The sequence below is a fragment of the Callorhinus ursinus genome, unplaced genomic scaffold, assembly GCF_003265705.2.
Source record: "Callorhinus ursinus isolate GAN/ISIS: 27379988/994484 unplaced genomic scaffold, GSC_fseal_2.0 scaffold1, whole genome shotgun sequence".
NCBI classification, from domain to species: Eukaryota; Metazoa; Chordata; class Mammalia; order Carnivora; family Otariidae; genus Callorhinus; species Callorhinus ursinus.
Genome location: NW_027397063.1, coordinates 124,919,930 through 124,942,280, shown reverse-complemented (window position 1 = coordinate 124,942,280; position 22,351 = coordinate 124,919,930). Strand labels below are relative to the sequence as shown.

Here is a 22,351-nt window from a genome sequence, read left to right as displayed (position 1 = left end):
CATACCATCCTGCCTTCTCTGTTTATTCCAATCCATGTCTCTCAACGCTCCCTCAAGCCCCACCTCTTCCATGGAGCCTCCCCTCATTATTCCATTTGGCAGTAAACTCCCTGCCTTTAAATCAAAGTTCTTGGTGTTAACCCATTTGGAAATAAATCATGCATTTCCTCATGACATTTATTCTATCACTGTCACACTGGCATTTTGTTCTTGCATTTTTATCATTGTCTAGGTTTTTCTTACTCCTTCCCCAATATAAGTTATTGTGGGTGGGGACGGACTTTTCTGCCCATATTACCCTATGGATGCTTTGAAAATGGCAGGCATGTCATAAATATATGTAGAATAAGTGACTAAAACATGTGGTCCATGAGAGCATCAAGTACTGTAGTCACACTGGAGAACTGAGGTAATCTAAATGAGGGTTGAGAATAGTGATGTTTACTAGGCATTACTGAAATAAAAATATTTGAATATTAGGTAGCAAGGAAAAGTTTTCCTGAGAAAACTTTGGTTTCATATTACTGCGGAAAAGGTAGCTATTAGCACGATTATCAGAAATTCACCATGTTTCCAGAGTGTGGTACTAACAGAGCTCTATCCAGGTGGTGCTGTCAAAGAAACCAACCATCATATTCTTGCCAAGGTCCTTTATCTCTCATTTGACTTGCTAGGAAACGTGAATAACTACTATTAGGACATATGTGATTGCCCAGATTTATTACTTTTTTTTTTACAGATAGGTGTAAGAAATTTAACATGCTGTAACACTAACACAGCCAGGGAGCCTGGGCGGCTCAGATGGTTCAGCTCAGGTCATGATCCCAGGGTACAGGGAGCCCACATCGGGCTCCCTGCTCAGAGGGGATCCTGCTTCTCCCTCTGCCTCTCTCTCTCTCTCTCTCTGTCTCTCATGAATAAATAAATAAAATCTTAAAAAAAAAAACACTAACACAGCCATTTCACAATGGCTCGGAACCCACCACAGTGAAATTTCAGAAATATAAAGACAATTTTGAAGAAAGCAATGTCGAAAAAAAATAGTATCATACAAAAGAAGGTGAAATAATAAAATTAATTCTCTCACATCTTACACTTTAAATGAGACTGGAACACCAAATAGAAGGCTTTATTCAAGCTAGGGGTAGGGCTCTTGCATTATTTTCTACCAAGCCCTGTATAATAATCAGGATGTTAATCATCACATAACTAGATGTACAATCTGAAAGGATATAATTTCATTTTATGCATTTGGGTAATGTCACTTTAGAGAAAATCAGACAATGGGCAGAAGAGAAAGCAAGGAGATAGAAAAGGAATCATAATTGAGTTTGGGGCTGCTGTCCATTCCTTGTCTTTCTCTCTTCATTCTTAAATGCAATGGCAAGTTTCTTCACTCTTACAATGTTAAAGGTTTTCTTAGAAATAAGTGGGAAATTCTAAAAGGGCCTTTTGTTAGAATTGGGAGAGATCTTGGAAATCATCTAGCTCAAACTCCACATTCTGCAAAGAAAGAAAGAGAGCACCAGCGAAGAGTGTTAACTGTCCAAGACCACCTGGTTACTTTTGGCAAAGGGAGGTCTGGAATGCTGGTCTCTTGAACCGAATCTCCAGTCTCAGGGCTGTCCAGTGCCTCCCTCAAGAATTCTCTTCTTGGAGCTCAAAGCCTGAGGCCTTCCTGTCTCATTCCAGCCCAGGCTGTAGTAATAGTGGGAAAACAGGAGTACACATAACACAGATGATGGATAACTCATCAGATACCTGCAACTCTTCCACTAATATTTCTGCCCGCCTCCTCAGCAAGCATATGGCTCATGGATGTGACTTCCGTCATTGGCAATTGGAGTGAACAAGCAACGCTTCTCTCAATTTTCACACTACCATTGACAATACATCTCCCTCTAAGTAAAATTGCTTTTTGCTTGGAATCCAGTAGACGGAGCTGTGCTTTGAGAACAGATGTGAAAACAGGATCATTTGCTTACCTCTGCAAGGGAATTTAAATCTCTTGGACAATTTGAGGCAGTCCACATGACTAGTTTGAATGCTTGACAGTGTAATAGCCAATCTCTGGGTAAGTGTTAAATAACCCTCCAAACTCCTAAAGATTAATTTAGCTTTGCTTGCAAGAACCTATTTTAAAATGACTCAAATCTTTTCTTAAATTTATCAGCATTATTTTCTAGATGAATATACTTCCTTGGCCTTAGGAAGTGCAATGACATTGTGTTCAAGAAATACAAACTATTCTACCAAATGAAAAAAACTATGTTTTAGTGAATTATTTTCATTAATAAATAAACTTCTAAGCACAAAAGAGATTATTGGTTTGCTTGGAATGGTGATCACAATGAATCTTTTACAATAAAAAGTCGTAATGCTTTAAATAAAAGCTCTTACTAAAACAGCCAAGGAAGGAGTTGGGAAAGCATAAAAGACTCAAATCCTTTAAGGATCCACTTCCCTACTACTGCAAGTCTCAAAGGATTGAGTAAAAATTAGCTATGCTCATAGCAGACCTGTTCTGTTTTCTGAACAAGGAGACGATGGAAAAGCACCCCTTGGGTCTCAAAATGTTAAAGATTTGATATCTCTTGATCCCTTGTTCTAACCCTGAGCTCTTTTGAACAACACATTCAGTTCCCTTTTTCCCATCTCCCACTCATAAAGGGGATTCTAGTACAAATTGGGTAAAACAAATTTCTCTTTGGGACTGCTATCAACATCAACAAAAATAGGAGAAAGAATATCTCCCCCATGAAGCCTCCTTTGATGTCTTGAGCCTATGGTTCTCCCCCATCCTTAAGCTCACTCTACACATGCAGGAGGCTCTAACGTGCTTAGCACTCAAGGTACCTGGCTGGCTCAGTTGGTAGAGCGTGCAACTCTTGATCTCAGGGGCATGAGTTCAAGTCCTACTTTGGGTACAGAGAGTGCTTAAAGATAAATAAAGAAAACAAATTTGCTCACATGTATTTATTAAAAGAATTTTTTTAAAAACATGCTCGGCACTTAATTGTTCTTTTAGTGACTTATATATGGTTCCTTCTCCCCAACAGGCTTGCAAACCTCTGAGAATAAGGATTAAAACTTATACTTATTTGTGCCTTGTGGTACTCAGCAGTATTGCAATACAGACAAGTGTTCTGTCATACGAGCTTGATGGAGAATCAAACATCACTGTTTTCAATCTTTCAAATCCTTGAAAACATGTCCAAATAGAATCAGGGTGTTAATATAACCCTAAGAGTTATTATTTGGTAGCACTCGGACAATTTCTGAACAGATCATTCACAATATTTTATTATATACTGAAGATGCACAATAGAAATAAAAATAATTCTGTGCTGGGCGCCTGGGTGGCTCAGTTGGTTAAGCGACTGCCTTCGGCTCAGGTCATGATCCTGGAGTCCCAGGATCGAGTCCCGCATCGGGCTCCCTGCTCAGCGGGGAGTCTGCTTCTCCCTCTGACCCTCTTCCCTCTCGTGCTCTCTATCTCTCATTCTCTCTCTCTCTCAAATAAATAAATAAAATCTTTAAAAAAAAATAATAATAATTTTGTGCTCCACTGTCAGCCTCCCCATCCCTCCCACCCCCCACCATTCCAGCAACCCTCAGTTTGTTTCCTGAGATTAAGAATTCCTCATATCAGTGAGATCATATGATACATGACTTTCTCTGATTGACTTATTTCGCTCAGCATAGTACCCTCCAGTTCCATCCACATTGTTGCAAATGGCAATATTTCATTCCTTTTGATGGCTGCATAATATTCCATTTCTTCTTTATCCATTCATCTGTCGATGGACATCTTGGCTCTTTCCACAATTTGGCTATTGTAGACATTGCTGCTATAAACATTGGGGTGCATGTACCCCTTCGGATCCCTACATTTGTATCTTTGGGGTAAATACCCCAAATCCAGCAATTGCTGGACGTATGGTAGCTCTATTTTCAACTTTCTGAGGAACCTCCATACTGTTTTCCAGAGTAGCTGCACCAGCTTACATTCCCTCAAAAAAAAAAAGTAAAAGACTTTTCCTTGAGGTCTTCTCTGATACCACTTCCCTTCTCCACCACTCTGAGGTCTGATTAGGTGCACTTCTCTGTGCTCCCACAGCCTTGGTTAGAGCATCAGTGCGGTAACTCATCTTGCCCGACAGTGTAGGAGGGTTCCCCTTTCCCCGCATCCCCGCCAATATCTGTCGTTTCCTGACTTGTTAATTCTAGCCATTCTGACTGGTGTGAGGTGGTATCTCAACTCTGAAAAACAAACTGAGGGTCCTAGAGGGGAGGGGGCTGGGGAGATGGGTTAGCCTGGTGATGGGTATTAAAGAGGGCACGTGTATAACACGTTGCCCTGGGTGTTATACACAAACGATGAATCATGGAACACTACATCAAAAACTAATGATATACTGTATGGTGATTAACATAACATAATAAAATTTTTTTTAAAAGTAAAAAAAAGAAATAAAAATAATGACATTTGAAACGTTAGATGTATACTCTTTGAAAGTAAGTACAAAGACTGAAACGTCCACTTATGAGTAAAAACATAATATAGAAATTTTCAAACTGGCAAACTTTTGCAGAGCTCCTCTCTTGCAGCATTGACAAGAAGAGTAAATGACTCATTTCCTTAAACTGCAATTGAATCTTGAGAAATTAATTTCTGTAGCATTTAGCATTTGATTCTCTCAACCTGCAGAGTAAGAAGATGAACAGGCAAAGCCTATATTGTTAGAGTTTTAGTAAGTTCAGCTGTAGTTTCTTATTTTTAAAAATCTTAGAATTGCCAATTGATAGTAGATACACTGAATACCTTGAACCATACATAGAAAAAAGTCACCCTTAAATCTGTACCAATTACATGAAAATTTCATGCAAGAAAATCTCCCTCTACTCCACCTTCAATATCCAGAATGCATCATGCTGGTGATGACTATTATATATACTTTTAAATTTTTGGTGAGAAAAGCCATTAGCTACATAAGACAGCTCTTCACAGCCTTCTAGACACAACTTGGCATATTTCAGGACATAAAAATGATCACTTCTAAATTAAATGAGTCCAATTACACATTGGACTTATTTTGTCACTGGCATAATTCAGTCGTCTATTTGTGCATATTGGTATGGAAAAGGACATAATAAAAATATATCGCTGCAATGCCTACTTCTGAGAGTCTCAAAATACTTCATAGATATTAACAGATTATTTTGTATTACCATAACATGAACATAGCGTGAAGTATTATCACCATTTGCTTAGATATAATACTTGATACAATGTTAGACCATTATAGTAATCTAGGCACAGAGACCTGCTTCTGTATTCTCAAAAGAGGTCCTTTATTCAGTTTAACTCAATATGCAGTGACCCTTGAGCAGCATAGGTTTGAACTGAGCAGGTGCACTTCCGTGCAGATTTTTACATACAGTGCTGTAAATGCTATTTCCCTGAGGATTCTCTTAAGAACATTTTCTTTTCTCTAGCTTACTTTACTGTAAGAATACAGTACAATAAAACATATAACATACAAAATATCTGTTAATCTGTTTATGTTACTGGTAAGGCATCCAATCAACAGTAAGGTATCAGTAGTTAAGTTTGGGAGAGTCAAGGTATCCACAGATTTTCAACTACATGGGAATTGGCACCCCAACCATTACCTTGCTCAAGGACCAACTGTAACTTACTTATTTATTCTTTCGTTGTCTCACAAACATTTTTTGAGCACCCATATGTGCCAGCCACCAAGTCTACAGAGCAGAATAATACTGTCTACATTTAGCCTTAATATTTTCCTCGCAAACTAACTGCTCTGTCCAAAACCCATTTTTCATTTCTTACTTGCATGCGCATTTCTGTAGATTGTTACAAAGGCAGGTTCCTACTTGAAAGGCTTCTTTGGCAGGCGTGACGTCACATTTTCCTAGCTCTTCTCTTACCCCTGTCCATTCCTTGTCTTTGATAGCTTTCTCTTCTTCTTAAAACTGGTTCAGTGATGTCTCAAGCCTCAATCTTCTTGAAAGCCCACGAAGTTCCTGCATGACAGATTCCAGACTTCCCCTCCAGCCCATCCCCTGCCCACGATGTCAGACGTTCTCTTTATGCGTTTACAGCGCCAGTTTGCTTGTAATTCTCCACCATGCCTTTTATTGCCTATGTGCCTCTGCTCATACATTTCCCACTTCTGGAATGCCCTTCCCTCTCTTTTTTATCTGGCTAATTTTCATCCATCCTTTAAGACTTCCCAGAGGTGCAGCAAAGATACCGTTAGGGGAGAGGCCATGGGTTCTGTCTCAATGTAAGTGAATCCTATCGAGGTCAAAAAAAGGTCCAGAAACCAAATTCCAACCTGCACAGGAAGTTTAAGGGAAGCAGGTAATTTCTGAGGTATTATTTCTCTTGCCTTGTATAATCCTAACCTATACTTTGGAGGGCTGGTACAATGGAACAAAGATAATTCACTGCTTAACCTTTCTTGGGCTAAAGAGTTACTTAGTTATGTTACCTTCTGTTACTACTTAATAATTACTAGAAAAAAATGACTGATACTTATAAATAAATCATTTCCACTCCCCCTGCCCCCCAAAAAAGACTTTTCCTTGAGGTCTTCTCTGATACCACTTCCCTTCTCCACCACTCTGAGGTCTGATTAGGTGCACTTCTCTGTGCTCCCACAGCCTTGGTTAGAGCATCAGTGGGGTAATTTTCAGATTTTCCCTGTGTGCCTGTGCTCTTTGTTTGTGTGCAGGGATGGTGTTTCGTCAGTTTTTTCTGTACCCCCATGCCTGGCTTCTAAGTAATCAATAAACATTTGTCGAAATGAACTAGAAAAGTTAAGTGGAGATGAACTGTATTTACTTAAGGATGAGGATTTTACTAACATAAAGGGTAATTCTAAGATAATATTTTTCTAAGTGCTCAGAAAAGAACTCATCTTGCCCCCAAATAGTAGCATATAAGCAGAAATCCTCTAGCCATACTGAAATATACTCATTGACATTTAATCCCCACATTAGATTGTACACAACTTAAGATCAAGGTCAGGTGTTGGTATTTTTAATAATAAATTATGTAAAAATATGTGCTTATTAACTATTAGTTGAACATATGAATGATTGAGTGGGTGAACAGGTGTGTGGAGAGGTGAGTGGATGCACAGGTGGGTGAATAGATAGGTGGATAGGTAGATGGATGAATGGATGGACAGGTAGGTGGGTGGGTAGATGGGTAGTTTAAACACTGTATTCATTTGATCTCTCTTTTGGTTTCTTTTTATAACCATCTACTCATAAAATAAGGCTAAGGGGCGCCTGGGTGGCTCAGTCAGTTAAGCATCTGCCATTGGCTCAGGTCATGATCCCGGAGTCCCTGGATCGAGTCCGGCATTGGGCTCCCTGCTCGGCAGGGTGTCTGCTTCTCCCTCTGACCCTCCCTCCTCTTGTGCTCTCTCTCTCTCAAATAAATAAATGAAATCTTTAAAAAAAATAAGGCTAGGAAAACACTCCTTATACCTCAGTACTTGGTCTCCTTGTATATATACTTGTCCTCTATCTTGACAGGACTCAGGAAGACCAAGTACAAAGATTTCTTGGGGCATTTGAATGAATAGACCCATGTTTCTGAAGTTCATTAGAAGCACCTTGATTCCCTTTATAAGAATGAAGATAAGATCTCTTCCAATACCTCATTTACAATGGAGTGTGATTCTCCTCCCCGGTACCAATTTTCTTCTCCCAATGAGTTTAAAATGTTTTGGTTAAATACTATAAAAAATATTTTGGACAAAATATCAATTTAAAAGAAAAGAAAACCTGACAACCATCTGTGTGATGTGTGTTTTTTTGTTTTTTTAATCCCTCATTTTTTTTTAATCTCCTTGAGAACTCTAGCTCTCTCTATTTGTGGAAGAGGGTATCATAATTTAAAACTATCATCTGCGGGGTGCCTGGGTGGCTCAGTCGGTTGGGTGTCTGCCTTCGGCTTGGGTCATGATCCCGGGGTCCTGGGATCAAGCCCGCATCGGGCTCCCTGCTCCACGGGAGTCTGTTTCTCCCTCTCCCTCTGCCTGCCGCTCCCCCTGTTTGTGCTCTTTCTCTCTGTGTCAAATAAATAAATAAAATCTTTTTAAAAAAATAAAACTATCATTTGCAATTTCAGCTTTGGTCAATTCTGAAACTGGTCCACTAGAGAGAGGAATGGGCTCCACAGTCATGTTTAACCAATGTAACTGCATTTCCAAGATCACAAATAATTATGACAAAGAGGAGAGACAGAGAGTGGCAACCTCAGTTCACAGTATCACAGTAGAATCAAATTCCTGAAATGGCCTTCTCTCTTTTTTATATGGTTAATTTTAATATATATATATATTTTAAGATTTTATTTATTTGTCAGAGAGAGAGAAAGAGAGAGAGAACAAGCAAGAGGAGTGACAGGCAGAGGGAGAAGCAGGCTCCCCCTTAAACAGGTTCTTATTCACATATATCTCTATTACCATGTCACTAGCATTTTTTTGAAAATGCATTTTTTTTCTATATGGTCTTATTATTTTCAATTTTGTGTTAAATTACCTGCAAACTTCTTCAAAGATGCATTTTATAGATAATACATAGGAAATTGGGGGCATTTCAATCTTTTTTTTATACACCATAAAAATTTTAAATGGAAAAAATACTCTCTCTATAAATGCTAAGATACCTGGTAAATAAAAAGCAAATTATGCTACATGGAGTATAACCTCAATTTTAATATTTTTATATTGAAATATGTAAATATCCTTATAGGTATTGGGGTTTTTCCTTTTATTTATAACTTTCTATGTAAAATGTTTCTATATGATACACCAAGTCATCTCTTTTGAATATTAAGCCAAATTTAAATACTTCAAAATATATAAATATATTCAGTCAAAGAGGAGTGACAACAAAACATTCTTCCCATAACAAGATATTCCAAAGTGCAGTTATAAAATTCCAAAATTAAGTCTTTTATGCTGGTTGAGCTCTCATTATTTAATTTGTTTAGTCGCTCCTTTTGTAAGGAACCATTTCAATGTGTTCTTGTTTGCAAGCATTGTTTCAATAATTACAGTTTGTTACATGTCCAAAATATGAATATTTTTGCCAGTCCATTCTTTGAATACTTTGTTTCTAAATTTCCAACTAATTTTTAACAAAAGGCAAATAGAATTTGAAGTGAACACTGGTGATTCCTCAGCAAATTTTCATCTTCTCTCCAGAAGTTGTGGTTAGTGACACACCTATAGATCCCATAATGGGTAGTAAATATCAACAAACGTTTTGTGCAAGTTACATGTTTAGCATCAACTTTTTTTTTTAGACCTGTAAATTCAGTACCTAACATTTCATTAAACATTCGTTTCTTTTTTTCTGTTATTGCTGCCAAAGGAGTTTATTGCAATATAAATTTTTTCAAACCACAAAATACAGCCATAGATTTAGGCCATACAATAATTGACAAGAAACACTGTATGAAACAGACTGCTCATCCTCTATTTTCCATACATTTCCCACACCACGAGCAACTACTAGCCCCAATCACCGGTGTCCTGGCTGTTTTGTGCACCTGGCATAGAAGGAGTTAGCTGTCCTTAGTTCCTGAGGTCTGAGAGCTCTGTTTTATCAGCAAGCACAAAGCGTGCAGCCTCTGAAGGGAAGCTGGAAAAGCTTGGGAATAGAGAGACAGGCTGGTCATTGTCTTTCAGATTTAACCACATGAGTGAGAAATCTTTCCATTGCACATGGGTCTCACAAACTACTAGACCAGACTAGGGCAGAAGCTGCACGCAAAGCAGAAATCTATGAAACACAACCCAACTCATCTTAAAATGAATAACAACAATATTTCCTTTAAAGACTGAAAAAATTGGATAGACATTAAACCAGAATGAATGATAGGACAACAGGCATAAGCCAAGACTGGACCGGGAAAACATATGATCACTGGCCTCACGAGGCCTGTTTGCACTTCCAGCTCGAATTCAAGAACTCGAGTTCTCCTAACTCACTAATATGGTACAGGAGATCTGTTAATGAAATTGAGATTGCCAGTTTTTATCTTTAAAGTTAGTGATGCATCTGTCAAACCCAAGAATTGGCCTCTCGTTTTGTTTTATTCTGTTGGTGTTATTTGGCTTCTAGAACAGAATGGAATTAAACTAATTGTTTTCGAAGAATATAAACTAACATCCAATAGCTTTGATCTAAAATGTGAAAGCAATCAACTTGTTGTCCCTTGAGTAACAATACAGTGAAGCATTTAAAGAGAAAAATGAATAGAACTTACTGAAGAGAAAACTCTTGTTCTAAGATGAGAGAGTTATGATGTTGTGTACATATTCTGTCTTGAACTGAGGACTCAGTGAATGTTAGTGTGGATAGCTCTCAAGCCTCCAAGAGATTGCTGAATTGAGGTGTGTGACCCGGGGTTAGGGACATAAAAATTCAGACTTGATTATGGCATCCACTAAGGACATAACTAAAGGGATTGTGTTATATGCCAGCTGGTAGGGTATTATACTAAAAAATGTTTACAAGTTTATCTTTAATTACCTCTCCACTGTCACTTACTACAATCCTTTGACAGTTTTCTTACCTGGGTAACAGCCACGGGGAAGAGAAGGGGAGATTAAATGACACAATGGCTCATAATAGGCCCTGAAAAAATATTTGTTGAAATTTGAATGTTGAAAAATAATTAGATGGAAACAAAGAACTGGAGAACAAAACAAACACGTAAAGATGTTGTTAGCATCTATGAGTACCTAATAGAATTTTTTAAGAAAATAATTGTTAATTATATTTGACTGACTCACTTGAAAGTATCTCAGTTATGTATTATGCATAAATTAAACAACACAGCTTTAAGGGTATAATTTCACCAATGAAATCTCACTGTACAAGTAATCATTTAGGAACTTCAAGCCTCCAAGTTTGTCTTTTTATAACTCAGAGGCTGGGGTGCCTGGACGCCTCAGTCAGTTAAGCGTCTAACTCTTGATTTCAACTCAGGTCATGATCTCAGGGTTGTGGGATCAGGTCATGATTTCAGAGTCCTGGGGTGGAGCCCTGCGTCAGGCCCTGGGCTCACTGGCAGTCGGCTTGGTATTCTCTCTCACTCTTCCTCTGCCCCTCCCCTGCTCTCTCCCTTGCTCTCTCTCAAATGAGTAAGTCTTTGAAACCCATAGGCCAAAACTACTGTTCCTATAAAGTGACATTATTACATACTATAGGGTTAAACTAAACCTATAACAAAAATGAGTTGATAAAGATGAAGTTGAACTAACATTAATTTAAAATTTTAAAGGACATAGGTAAAATTGAAAACCATAGTTAGCTAAGGATAACACTAATTATACCCTGATTATAAAGCATTGTTCCAGAAAGAAAGAAAAAAAAAGTGGGAATCCCACCTGTGTATGTAGTAAAAGCTTTGCAACTTTCCTTGGGTACCATATTGTTTAGGTTTCCAGTAAATTCTAAAAACATGCATTTTTTTTCCTCTTCAGAATATAAAATTTTTGTAAGCTTTATTCACTTAATAATTATTCATCATTCCCTAATTATCTTCAAAAATTAATATCTAACAATAAAAATCTACAAGTTATTTATGCTTACTATTTATTTGATCTGGATATATTTTTGAACCACATTTAGCAACTTCTCAAAATCATCTTTTACAACAAGCTGATCCTTAGGGCTTTATCTTATTTTCTACCTTTATTTTTTTCTTCATTCATTCCTTTACCAATTTTTTTGTTTTGTTTTTATTTCTTCTATGGAAAACAATTTTATTTTTAAACTGATAAGAACAAATACTACACTTGATCTTAGCCAAAAGGCCGAGAAGCGATTGAAACAATTTTATTTTTAATCAGTTATTTATATCCCTGAAAGCCGCCTCATATTAGTTTCTGCAATGATGTAGGGAATAAATTGATTAATTAGCTTTTTTTTAAACCAGGCCTTGTTAGTAATTCACAGAATAAGACATTATATTCCTCAGTTTCACGATAAAAATATTTATCAAGTTATTCATATCACATCAGAGTTTATAGCAAAATAGTTTAAAAAGAGATCCTCCTCCTCTAAGCTCCTTCATTATTAATTGTGGCACTAGATAATGCAATTAGCTGAATAAAGCCCAGTTCATCAAGACAGGACTACTCACTTTTTATTTATTTTTAAAGATTTCATTTATTTGTTTGTTTGTTTATCTCTGAGAGATGGAGAGAGCACAAGCAAGGGGAGTGGCAGGCAGAGGCAGAGGGAGAAGCAGGCTCCCCGCTGAGCAGGGGAGCAGGATGTGGGACTCGATCCCAGGACCCCGGGATCATGACCTGAGCCGAAGGCAGTCACTCAACCAACTGAACCACCCAGGCGCCCAGGACTACTCACTTTTTAAATTGAAACAGCAATATTATATCACACACTACTTTCTTCTGTCATTTGTCATAAGAGTTGGTGATTTGCATATTTTACTAAATATATCTTTGTTTATGAGGATAAAAGACAGTTCCTTATAATTAGAAAATTTGGTATCCATTGCTAAGGAATTTTAAAAATACATATCTTTATGTACATATCGTTTTAGTTTTATGTAGGTATATAAATATATAATATATACATGAATTGTTCCCAGGAACTAAAGACTTAAGCACATTTCCAATGCATGAATTATCTGAGTAACAGTTTTTATCCAGCAGCTACAAGAACTTTAATATTGCAAGCGAAGAATTCATATTTACAAATTTGAGGGAGTATTCTTTTCTTAGATGATTGACTTCACCTCTTAGGACGTGATGTCCTTTGTTTCTCATCATAGTTTATGTAATAGTAGAGAACCACTTCTAATGAAGGTTTGTTTGTGCTCTGACATCTGTGGAAACTATTGTTCTAAAAGCACCCTGTCAGATGCAAAAGAGAGGATAAATTAAGCTCAGTTTAACATGTAACATGATTTATTTCAACCTGATTAGCAATGAATAACTATCAGATTTTATATATTAATAGGATGACACAACAAAATGAATACAAGAACATGCAGCATGGTGGAAGTTAAGTGTTTGAAGTGAGAGAAAAAGAGCTTTCAAAATGGCAAGCCATTCCTTCCTACAGCATTTTCTATTTCATAGTTTTCTGCCGTAAACCTGAGGCTGATGACGGGAAGATGTTGGTCAGCCAGCCAGTCTTCATCATCTGCTCACCTGCCAGCAAACACTACTTTGAGGTTCTAGTTATTCTATGGCCCTTCCGGGTGGTGGCCTTGCTTGAGACCCCTCTCTTCTCATCTCTTTTCCCTCCATATTTTCTGAGATGTCCTTCTTTTTGCAAACCCCTATTCTCAGTGGACCAGCTAATTCATCTCAAAAGCTATGTCATACTTATTAAGATTCTGTACTCTCAGAGATACCCTAAAAACCAAATATAGTATATTTCCCTGTGTTAAGAAAACACTGAAAACATCTTTGAGGGGTGGAGATTGGTTGGTTGCTACTGGTTGGGAAAGTCTGCTGTTCTTGGTGTTAAGAATCACTATCACATCAATTGTGCTCACAGAAGATACATCCGTATCTCTGTAATATTATAATGAAGCATCACTTGGAATCAATAGTCTATAAATTTTATTAATCATTTTATAGAAAATCGAATCTCCACCCATTCTTTTTTGGCCACAGGAAATGGTCTGAATCTTTTCTATGGAAGGATGGAGCCTGACTACTTCTCCAGCTTTGTTTTGTGTCGTAGCCGAGCCTTATCCCACTGGAGTTCTCTTACCTGCCATGTTGGTTCCGGCCTCCACAAATGTGCTCTGCTTTCTCAGAACACTTCATACCTTTACTCCCCAATGTCTTCTATTTTGGGCTCACTTAAAAATCTCCTCCTTGGGGGCACTGGGTGGCTCAGTCGGGTAAGTATCTGACTCTTGGTTTCGGGTCAGGTCATGATCTCAGTGTTGTAAGATCAAGCCCCACGTTGGGCTCTGCACTCAGCAGTGAGTCTGCTTAGAGACTCTCTCCCTCTCCCTGTGCTCTTCTCCCTCTTCCATGCTCTCTCTCTCTCTTTCTCTCAAATAAATAAATCTTTAAAAAAAAAAACCTCCTTGGAGAAACCATTTCTGTCATTACTTTGTTTTCCACTGTATCCTATGCTTATGCATACTTCTAGTATAAAGTTCAGCAACGAACTGCCCCTATTCATTTGCTTATTAATTTTCCTGTACTGACTGTTAAGTGCTTTAAGGATTGGAATGGTTACTTGTTCATTCTGAATCCCTATGATTGATCTCTATGTCTGGCACACAGTGGATACTCAATAAATGTCTGTTGATTAGAGATGAATAAAAAACTATTGCATGTTTGGAATTACTGAAGTAGTTCTTGATCCAACCTTTCCAATACCTTGTTGCACAGTGCTTGAACATTGCCTTCAACACATAACACCCTATACAAAAGCCTTTTCTTATTTTATTTTATTATGTTATGTTAATCACCATACATCATTAGTTTTTGATGTAGTGTTCCATGATTCATTGTTTGTGCATAACACCCAGTGCTCCATTCAATACGTGCCCTCTTTAATACCCATCACCAGGCTAACCCATTTCCCCTCCCCTAGAACCCTCAGTTTGTTTCTCGGAGTCCATAGTCTCTCATGGTTCATCTCCCCCTCCAATTACCCCCCTTCATTTTTCCCTTCCTACTATCTTCTTTTTTTTTTAACATACAGCACTGTGAATTGTATAAGACTGTTGAAGCACAGACCTGTACCTCTGAAACAAATAATACAAAAGCCTTTGATAAGTCCTTTTTACCAAGTGGTCAAGCATCACATTTGTGACACACACACTACAAAAGGTTTTTTTGTCTGGTTTTTTTTTGTTGGTTTTTTTTTTAAAGATTTTTTTATTTATTCATTTGACTGAGAGAGCAAGAGAGCACAAGCTGGGGGAACGGTAGAGGGAGAGGGAAAAGAGGCCTCCCAGCGAGCAGGGAGCCAGATGTGGGGCTCGATCCCAGGACCCTGGGATCATGACCTGAGCCGAAGGCAGACGCCCAACCATCTGAGCCACCCAGGTGCCCCTTTTTGTCTGTTTTTTAATAATTTCTTTCCAGGGCTGTTCAAGATGGAAGCATAGGAAGATCTTGAACGCACCTCCTCCCACAGACACAACAAATCTACAGCTACATGTGGAAAAAGAAAACACTAATTTGAGAATGTATCTGCACCCCTACATTCATTCCAGCATTATTTACAATAACCAAGATATGGAAACAAGCTAAGCATCCACTGATGGATGAATGAATAGAGAAGATGCGGCACACACACACACACACACACACACACACACACACACACACACACTGGAATACTAAGCTATAAAAAAAAATAAAGTCTTGCCATTTGCAACAACATGCATAGGCCTCAAGAATATTATGTTAAATGAAATAAGTCAAATAGAGAAAGAGAAATACCATATGATTTCACTTATATGTGGAATCTAAAAAAAACAAAACGAATAAACAAAACAATACAAAACCAAATTCAAAGACACAGTGAAATAGTGGTTGCCAGAGGACAAGGTAGGTTGGGGTTAGGCAAAACGGGGGAAGGAGATCAAGAGATACAAACTCCCAGTTATCAAATAAGAAATTCATGGGCATATTATGTACAGCCTGGGGACTAGAGTCAATAATATTTTATTGCAAATCTGAAAGTTGCTAAGAAAGTAAATCTTCGGAAGTTCTCATCACAAGAAAAAAATGTTAATTTTTTTTGGTGACAGACGGTAAATAGACAATGTGGTGAACTTTTTGAAATGTATACAAATGTTGAATCATTATGTTGTACACCTGAAACTAATACAATGTTGTATCTCAATTGTACTTCAATAAAAAATTATTTCTCTCCTCAAATAATTTAAAATTCAGTTGGGAAAATAAGCCAAGAATGAGTAAAATAGAAATAATGTTAACCATAATGGTAAAGTTTACATGACACTTAATTTTGAACCAAATATATTTATAAACACTTGACATATATTAATTCATGTAATTTATACAGGAGTTCTCATTATCCTGTTAGAGGTGAAGAAACCAAACCACTGAGAAGTTATATGACTTTCCCAAGGTTGTGGAGGGAAGAAGAGGCAGAGCTGAGATTTGTAGCCAGACAGCCTGGCTCCAAAACCTATATATTTAACTACTGTACCATATTGCCTCTAAGAACATGACACATAAATGCCTCCATGGCCCTGAAACAATTTGCAAGGTTGACTGCGGAATGGCTCAGTAGACACGTTACAGTGGGGACAATGGCTCTACACCAGTTAGATTTGGGAAGATTTTATGGGAGAGGTAAAAATGGAATGGAATTGACTTTTCAGGATTTATTGGACTTGGTAAATCAGAGTGGAAGAAGGCCTCCCAATACAGAAAACAAAGATGAGTAATACAAGTTATGTTGTTTGTGAGATAATACTGGAGTATATAGGGCAAGATGTGTGGGGTGGGGGGATGTTAAATTCTAAAGTCAGTCGTTCAAAATATTTCTATTTGACCCTAGAAGTCACTGGGAGAAATGGCCAAAATGAAATGAGTAGAGCATTGATTTCAGAATAATAATCTGTTAGTGGCTTGTAAAGTAAAATCAAGGAGAGGGGCGCCTGGGTGGCTCAGTCGTTAGACGTCTGCCTTCGGCTCAGGTCATGATCCCAGGGTCCTAGGATCAAGCCCTCCATCAGGCTCCTCGCTCAGCGGGAAGCCTGCTTCTCCCTCTCCCACTCCCCTTGCTTGTGTTTCCTCTCTCGCTGTCTCTTTCTCTCTGTCAATTAAATAAAATCTTAAAAAAAAAAAAAAAGCAAGGAGAAAGATACTGAAAACAGGAAACTCCTTACAATACTATTTTACAGGTTTGGACAAAAGTAATGGGATCCCTGTTTGCCCTGTGTTCCTATTTAACTTATTAATTAATGAGATAACCAGTCAGATGTTACATCAAAGGAGAATCCAAAGAACCATATACATAGGCAGTAAGAAATGTTGAAATGAACTTGAAAATAGATTTAAAACTGGCTTTTTCCATAGAAGAGGAAGGGAAGTCAATTTAACCTCAAACAAAATTTATTTGCATATAAGGAGTTACCAAAGGCTTTTACGTAGGGTTTTATGTGTCCAAGGCAGTGTGTAAGCACTTGTATCCCTAGGAATAAGAATCATTTGCATTTTTAATTGTCTAAAATTTACAAAGACAAGGAAAGGTACCAAGACCTACATATAATCAGATAGTTAGGAAGAGCATGTTGCTAAAGAATACCTAGTTTTCTACTGAAAACATTAATTTTTTTTTTCCATTTCAGAGTCTCTCACTGGGTAAAAGTGCCCATTTTGACACTGGTGTGAGCATGTGAGATGAAAATATCAGTAATAGGGATCAGAACAAAAATGTAAAGTTCCTAACACATGGAATTAGGTGGTACCTTCTTTCTCCTCACTCCTTGAATCGTACCTAATCTTTTTCTCAATATACATGTGAACTAGCAGTTTCAGAAAAGGAGTTAAGTTGTCTTTGATGAGATCAGGCATATGCACTTACACCTGGCCACTTCTGGGGTGATAGAGGAAAATGACAGCTCAACAAAGAGCACGCCAGGGTTCTCTTAGGGAGAATCTGGCACTAGCAAAGTCAGCATGGCCCAATAAGCCAGACTTGGCAACAGCGTCTTTTGTTTGGAGTCAGAGTACTTTGTCATAAGAAAAATAAATTAATTTGAGCTATATTTTTTTAAAGCAAATGAACAAACATTTTCTAACATTCTATCTTCCGAATGTTTGATCGAAATAGATAAGATTTGGCAGAATCTGCAAGAAGGCTAGAGAAAGGTGCAAACTGAAAAAAGAGCAGGACCCAGTAAAGATCTGGGCTGGAGGACCAAGAAGCAAGTCCAATGACAAGACTCTGATGCCTCTGCAAAATATGACCACTGCTAGAAGCCATTGCCATCAGTGCTGAACCTTGCTATATTCGTCATGGCTCCTAACTGACCCTTCTTTTCCTGGGTCACTTACTCCAGAATCAGCTGCAGGCTGCAACATCTGATTGGCTGAACTTGGGCCACACGCTGTACCCTGGCTCCCGGGGAATTATCCGGTAGATGGAGTATCTTTCTCTTTCACTTTTGTACTGAGAGGCAAAACGCTGCAGCCAACCAAATCAATAACTTCTGCCAAAACACAAACAGGGTAATAGATACTCCACTGTCAAGTGATGAAGCAAATGTCCAGGCCTATCTGGGTGTTGAGACCAGAGAGAGCTTCTCTATTGGGGATGGAGACAAGATGGGCTATGAATCCGTTATGATTCATCTACTCTGTCAGTATGAATGTACCTTGAGGAAGAACAGGGCTATGGGAATCAAAGGGAGGAAAGCCCATAATGCCAGAGCCAAGCAGCTCTGCTCTAGGATTCCTTCTAAAAAGGCAGAAAAGGGCAGGGAAAGGAATCATTTCACAACCAGCAAGAAGAATGAACATAATGGAGTCTTGGAACTGTAGGTGGCCAGGCAGCAGCCTGTGAGTGGGTACGGGTGCAGGTGAGGATGGCAGGAAAAAGGCATGGTGGGTTCCCCAGGGCCTCAAGCTGGTCAAAGAGGAGTGTGTTCCTATGATCATAGCTTGTGAGGCTTGGGGAAACATTTGATTACACAAGTTATGTGTATGTTTTTATTAACCAGTTTTACTGCCACTTTCAGTTATGATGGCCTTCCTCTTAATGCACTTAACTTACCCTAAAAGGGTCTCTACTTCTTAACTAACTTTTTAAAATAAGACAATCCCACCTCTCCACGAAGCATTCCTTAACCTAAACTAATCCACATTGTTTTCTCCATTAACTAAATTGTTAAATTGTGTTTAACAATTTAGTACTTAAAATCAAACACTGTCTATGATATTCTCTGATTCTGACCCATAAGATCTCTCTTCAATCAATTTTGGGTGCCCTCCAAAGAAACTATCATCAGACTTTGAAATTCCCTAACTCTATAATAGAAGCTTCATAAACACTTTCATCGGGGGTTTAATCATGATGGAGCAGAAAGGACACAGAAGAGAGACAGTCTGGATTAAGCCTGTCACATTTTGGTTATGGGATGACTAGTTCATTCAACTTTGAATCTTACTTCTTCATCGGTAAAAAAGGAACAATAAAGATGGTGAAGATAAACATACCATCACCAACACCTAGCTCAAAACGTTACCATGAGCTAATAAAAATAGAGCAAAATACTTGCAAACATTAAACCACTGCATTATAAAAATACTGCTTTTGAACACATGCTATTACCAATGATTAGCATCAAACAGAAGTAATTTCCTTAACAGAATTTCAAATGCCATAGCAGGTTGTAGAGAGAACATGTTTTTGGAAATGGAGTCCATTCTAGAATGCTTCAAAATATATAGGTAGGAATAATTTTGCTTAAAAGTTACTCTGCTGTCCTTTCCTGTGCCAATATGCCCATGTTCTGCACCTTATCCAATTTGGTCCATAGTCTCTTAACACCACCCCCCTTTGCAATAATGGCACCTTATATTTATATATCACTTTACAGTTTACAGAACACTTTCACACCTATAGTCTCATTTGATCTTTGCACCCACAGAAACAAAAACTACAGGAGCAAAGTGTTAATACCTAATAAGCTCACCACAATGTTTGCAGCCTTAAAGTTAAAGCAAAATTCTTCGGTGAAACAGCTCTTTCTTTTTTTTTTATTATGTTGTTAGCCACTGTATGGTACATCATTAGTTTTTGATGTAGTGTTCAATGATTCATTAGTTACGTATAACACCCAGTGCACATCACAACACATGCCCTCCTTAATACCCATCACCCTGTGCCCACCCCCCCAAGACCCTCAGTTCGTTTCCTGGGGTCCATAGTCTCTTATGGTTCATCTCTCTCTGATTTCTCCCCCTTCAGATTTCCCTCTCTTCCCCGGTAGTCCTGGGAGCTATTGCTTATGTTCCACATATGAGTGAAACCATATGATAATTGTCTTTCTCTGCTTGACTTAACAGCTCTTTCCTTAAGGAGTCTCCTCTTGCAGTTGCTGGAAGGGAGGTGGGTGGGGGGGATGGGTTAAATGGGTGATGGGGCTTTAAGGAGGGTACTTGTTGTGATGAGCCCTGGGTATTATATATAAGTGATAAATCACTAAATTCTACTCCTGAAACCGATACTATACTATATGTTAACTAACTTTAATTTAAATAAAATCTTGGGGAAAAAAAAGGAGTCTCTTCCTGCAATAGCATGATTATCTTCAATTCAATACTCAGTACTTAAGACAACAATTTGAAAGCTTTTTGGGCTAATTTTACAATTTGTTTTTATCTCTACCCAAAATTTAAATTGATTAAGTTCTGTACCTACTTGAATCTTCCATGACACCACTATATTTATAGAGCACTTTACAGTTTGCAAAAGCATTTTCACACCTATCATCTCTTTTGAATTTGCACACACTCAAAGTTTAAAACATGAGGTCAAGGGTCACCTGGCTGGCTCGTCAGAAGAGAAAAAAAAAAAAAAGAAGAGCATTGACTCTCGATCTTGGGTCATGAGTTCAGGCCTCACATTGGGTGTAGAGTACTTAAAAATAAATAAATAAACTTAAGAAAAAAAGACACGAAGTCGAAATCATGGCTTATTTATTCACCTTTGTATCTCTTGGGACTAACACAGTGCCTGGTATCTATGAGAGATTGAATAAATGTTAAATATGAAGGAAGAAGGTGAAGAAAAACATGGAGGAAAGGGAGAGCATGATATGACTCAAAAGCAAGGGAAGATTAGTGTCCATGGAGATACAGAAGATTGTTCTTATTTCTCTCTGTGCAGAAACTTCACTAAATTACATTAATATTCAATTCTTACACATACACTTTGTGTTGAACACTAAATTACAGGTTTTGCAAAGAGGGGGCTTATTAAATATTGGAATTAGAAGATTTTCTCTTCACTATTTTTAAAAATGGCATATGTTTAAGAATCTAAAACTTTCAGTGACATAGGGACTGAAAATAATCCTTGCATGGGAGCAGCCTCAGCTTTCAAAGTAAAACTTTCTCTCATTACTGATGCCTTAAAATGAGAAAGTTTCAGAGTCTCTATAAATGAATCTTTCTAAAAAGTGTTGTGGAAATCTTAAATCTTTTATGACAATCAGTGGCAATCCTGCACTTAAAACAGTAAAAAAAAAAAAAAAAAAAGAAAGAAAGAAAGGAAGAATAATGCTTCTAATAATATCTGATTGGCTTAAATTTCCAGCAAGTTTGCAGACCATTCCTAAATATACCTGCTACAAGTATTTCAAAATCAAAACAAGGAAACAAACAGTAAAAATAAATACAGTGGGATCAAATTAAACCACAAATCCAAGCCAAATCCATAGAAAGCTGAAAGGGAGTAACTTGGAAAAATATAATCCATTACTCAAGATGAATGCATCATTTGTTTAACTAGAGGCATTTTATGGCAATGATAAAAGAAATGTGGTCTTCTTAAATCAAAATGGAAGAGAGCTGACAGAACAAATCTCTTCACTCCCCATATCCCTTTGAAAAATAAAAGTAAATACAAAAGAGCACCGGAAATTTGAATCAATTATAGATTTCCTGGAAGATATAAAGCAGATGGGAACAGACTGATGTCAAAATCCAACTGAGTTATGATTATCTCAACCAGAGAAGACATTAAACAACCCTAAAATGAAGGCACTCTTTGGAGAAGAATTGGCTGATAGTCAAGAGAAAAATACAGCATGTTGAATGACAATGACTCTTAAGGTTAGTAACTATTATTTAAGTTACACAGAAAAAAAAATGAGTATATTCTATCAAAGTTGGAAATCTGACAAGGGAGACAGGTACTAGAAATTTGAGACAAAATCCTGGGTACAGCATTTCCTAGGACATTCAAGGAAAGCTTAAACCGGTTGGAGGTCACCACCTTGCCCATTTGCTCTCCTGCACAATAGCCACAGGCAAAATTGCTGTCTTTAAAACGGGGATTTACTACACAACAAAGAACAGTTACCACCCAGTCTATAGAAACACACTGACATTACAGGGACTGCACAATTTGAGACCTGTGGAGGGAAACCAAACACTTGAAAAAGTATTACTATCCCAAAGGGAAATCCGAATAAACAGTTAAGAACAAAACAGAAGAAAGACTAAAAATGAGTAGAACTAATGCCCTCAGAACTAATACCCCAGAGAACAGAAGGAATAAACAAACAAATGTTCTAAAA

General features: G+C 37.8%; 1 protein-coding gene and 1 pseudogene across 1 annotated transcript in view; both read right to left on the bottom strand.

Moving 5' to 3' along the window:
- The window catches only part of KCNH8 (potassium voltage-gated channel subfamily H member 8), a 365,063-nt gene that overhangs the window by 294,313 nt on the left and 48,399 nt on the right, over positions 1 to 22,351 (bottom strand). The gene's annotated exons all lie outside the window — the stretch shown is intronic.
- LOC112834804 (U2 spliceosomal RNA) lies at positions 11,789 to 11,888 on the bottom strand (annotated as a pseudogene).